Source organism: Coregonus lavaretus (genome assembly GCF_964263955.1).
Source record: "Coregonus lavaretus genome assembly, chromosome: 28".
Taxonomy (NCBI): Eukaryota; Metazoa; Chordata; class Actinopteri; order Salmoniformes; family Salmonidae; genus Coregonus; species Coregonus lavaretus.
This window is the reverse complement of record NC_140015.1, coordinates 13,446,093-13,450,516: the sequence shown is the minus strand read 5'-3', so window position 1 is coordinate 13,450,516 and position 4,424 is coordinate 13,446,093.

Genomic DNA, 4,424 nt, shown 5'->3' with positions numbered 1-4,424 from the left:
CAAATGACAACGTACCTGAGCTGCTCTGGGCCATCTACCTGATCTGGTGGAATGAGTGTGTTGTGTAGGGTGTCCAGGAATGTGATCAGATGGGCGGTGTTGTAGGGGCCAATGGTAGCATGGTGATGGATGACGCCGTGGTGGGTAATCGCTGCACACATTGTGATGTTCCCTCCGCGCTGGCCAGGGACTTGAACAATGGCACGCTGGCCGATGATATTCCTTCCCCTCTTTCGTCTTTTTGTGAGGTTGAATCCAACCTCATCAATGAAGATGAACTGGTGCTCCACTGCAGCCACCTCTAGCTCAAGGACTCTCTGAAACACACATGACAATATCAGAAATAGACATGGAGTGGTCACTATTGTGAAGCACAATCATTATGATTACAATACTGAAATATGTATAATTTATACAGTGTTGAGAGTATGCATCAATTGTGGGATTGTATAGGACTCACTTGCACATAGTTATATCGCAATTCTTTGACTCTTTCTGAATTGCGTTCAAATGGCACCCTGTAGACCTGCTTCATCCTGAGATTATTTCTGCGCAAGACACGGTCCAGTGTTGATAAGCTTACCCTATCAATATTTTGAAATATCTAATTGTTTTCTATTATTTTTCTTTGTATTTGCCGTAATGTTATGCCGTTATTTTCTAGGACCATGTTCAAGATTACAGTTTCCTGTTTATGAGACAGAACACATTCCCGACCACCTTGTGTTGGTAATCTTTCAGTTCTGCCAAACAAATAGTAAAATGCTGTAAATACAAAGTAGAAATACATTTCCCAAAAACTTGAAACATACTTTATTTTTACAGTCCTACAGAACAGTCCAAAGGAAATACTGTACTACTGTACTCATTGAGTACTGTATTGATATGCAGTACTGCAATTTTCTAGTGAGAGTAGATTTCTTACCTATTCTCATTTCGGAATGTCCGGATGATGGATGCTACAGTGTACCTGCTCAAATTTGGCTGTACTCTTTGCCCAGCCTCCCTCATTGTTAGACCATGGTTGACCACATGATCAACCAAAGTGGCTCGGATCTCATCAGAGATTACGGTCCTTGGCCTTGCTCGTCCTCGTCCTCGTCCTTGTCCTCCCCGTCCTCCTCCTCTTACTCTCACTCCTCTGGCTCTGCCTCTGTTTCCAATGTTGGCATCCATTGCTCCAAAACAGAAGAGCTCACCTGTTGCCCTTTTATGCTAAAGTTCTGATTGTTAATTGTAAAACTGTGTGACGGGTGTTTGCCCATGTGATGAGTCAGTGTGCATATTTGAATGGCAGTGTGTTCATTGTGAAAACAATAGATTTTCTGCATGAAAATTGTGCCAAATGCAAAGATTTGTGTGTAGTGTTTTGAAAAAAGTGTGTTGTAGAACTGCAATTTGAGTGTAAAGCAGGAATTGTGCTTGTAGTTAGCAGAATTGGTTCAGGGGGTTGGTGCATGAGTTACATGTTGTGGTCATTGTGTCTCAAGTACCAGTATTTGTGTGTAAACAATTTAGAAAAACTGTAAGTGTTGCTGTCATTTCAGTCGCTGTGGTAGCTGATGTGTATAGTGTTGAGTCATCTACATAGACTCACTGGCTTTAATCAAAGCCAGTGGCATGTCGTTAGTAAAGATTGAAAAAAGTAAGGGGCATAGACAACTGCCCTGGGGAATTCCTGATTCTACCTGGATTTTGTTGGAGAGGCTTCCATTAAAGAACACCCTCTGTGTTCTGTTAGACAGGTAACTCTTTATCCACAATATAGCAGGGGGTGTAAAGCCATTGTCGTATCGGGTGAATGGTGGCAATTATTGCTGATAAACAAAGGAGTCCGCTCATACTGAACTTTGATCATAAGGTTTATTCAGATCACAAGCTTTCAGCATAAGTTACAGGTGACATGCCCACCCGGAGAGCGACGCCTCAGAATGGCCGCTCTGCCTTCTTCTTCGTTTAGCCCCTACTTATAAACAATGCAAAAAGATGCTCCCTCTTCTGGCCAATCACCAGTCTCCCCTGTCTACAACACACTTCCTGTCTGTTGTATGTGGCGTTACACTAAAACATTCCCTCTTGATACTAAAATTAACATCCTCTCTGGTTCCACTTAAAACATTTAACAAAGGAATAATCCTAATACACGACATTTCCCCCCTTCGAGACGAACTAAAAGTCTCGAAAACAAACAGAATAGGATTATGACTAGTAACAATTTATCTTATTGAGTATCTTTAACATTAAACCAAAAACATTATTCTCTAGAGTGTAAATACCTTTCTATGAAATATGAATAACTGTTTATGAAGTGTGAATACATTACTATGAAATATGAACAAATCTTTATGGAGTGTAAGAGCGAAAAACTGTCCGGCAACCTTCGTTATCCATCCATCCATCAATCAAGACAGTAAAATTCTCTCACGGTCCCTCTGCCCCAGGCAACCACCTCGGTACTCCAGATAAACTCATAAACAATGTAAATGCATTTGAAACTATGATGCAATCAAATACACATGTAAGCCCCTGCAAACAAAATCCTATCCAAAAAATATCCACTCTAAGGCTGGTCAACCCATTGGACCCTACAGTGGACCTCTCCCTGCCTAGACTCCCTGTCCCTAAGCATTCACGAAATAAACAAAAACATCTAAGTTCCTCACATGTATTCAATAACATCAAACATCATTCTACAAAAATTAATACCTAAGAATATGACACAATTATGTATTATACATGAAATATGTCTATATTTCATTGCAGACACTGGAATGTAGTCCACTACACTTCATCTCCCCGTAGTCTCGACTTCCAATGGATTGTTGATGATGGAATCGGAATCTTTCCACACCCTCCTTGTTTCATCTCCTCCAGTCATATTGTCCCTTCATATTGTCCTTGTTTGAGTATTTCAATCTCCATATGTTCCCCAAATGCTTCTGGAAGAAAAGGAAAAACCAAACAGTATCTTTTGCAAAACAACACTTTCAAATTAAACATCAATATCAACTAAGAATATAAAAATGATATATAAATGATGTATGAATCACATTAACCCATTCCCCCCTTTGATTCATAAAATCATACCAAAATCACCCCAATATTGAAAAAAAAAAAAAATTTGAAAAATGATCAAATAATCCAAAAGGATATTTATCATCCAGTCCCTCTTGTCCATCTTCATCCAGATCAGGAACAGTCAACAACGGCATCTGAGTGTTGTCTCCAGGCATCACTCTCCAACCTATCTCAATATCATAGCTTTCTCAAAGGTCAGTAACAAATTACAAACATCACACACAGTGCTATCAAAGCTGCAACTAAAATCTGAACCATCACTGCCCCTACTGGGCCTAACTGATCTTGCAACCAAGACTTCGCTGACTTCCCCTCCTTCAGATCTACCAAATGCATCCCTTATATTCTTCAATGCATATATAACCCTAGTGATAATATCTGAACTATCTGGACTCAAAGTATAACTAACATTATCAATAGGATCTTCCCAAATGTTACACCATACCATGGAAAAAGTCCCCCCTTCTCCCTTACATTTATCCTTCAATGATAGGCTTGAAGACTATGACATGCCTCCATGTCTTTTTCATCCTATTTCCAACCCTAGATTTATCTGTGTCCGGTGGTACCCCTCTTTTAATGGTAGAAACCTCATATGGAGGCTTCAACGTTGACATGTAACAACCTCCTATCCATCCATAGGGTAAGAATATATATGCTTTATCACCACAAACCCTCAAAATATCTCTAACATTTCCCATAGTCACATTGTCAGGCAAAAGCTAATCTTTTAACCCTCAAAGTCCTGCTCTTCTTACTACCTGGTACATAAAAAGTAACATATTTCTCATTACTACCCTTAAGGTCATGCATACCCAAAGTTATCATATAACATCACAATCTGATATTCCCATAAATATACCCCTTACCTCATATGTTTTATTAGAACCAAACAACTTTTAGCCCTCAATGGTTTCACCTCAAATGCTTCAGGGCTCGCTGTTACCTGAGTTTCCTTCCCATCTAACAAATGCACACAAGTTAATTCACTTAACCCAACAACACCTAACCCTAGGCTTAAACAAATGTTTTGACAATGACATTATTTTATCTGTTACTGACTGTTGCTGATACCACAGTCATGACAAAGCATAAGATTGACACATACTTGATAGAGGTCGAGCGACCGTCTCTAACATGTTTGACTGGAATTCTCAACAGACATGGACCCTCAAGATTCCTCACTGATATTACAGAATGAGCTGCTGGAACCTGCCCATCTATCTCTAATTTTCACAACAGAAGAATCAAACCACTCCATTTAGTTTCTCTCTTCCCTAACGAGCGGTACTGATCAGATACCTCTCCTTGTCTGTCATTAAAATCAAAGACCTCATCCTGTACCT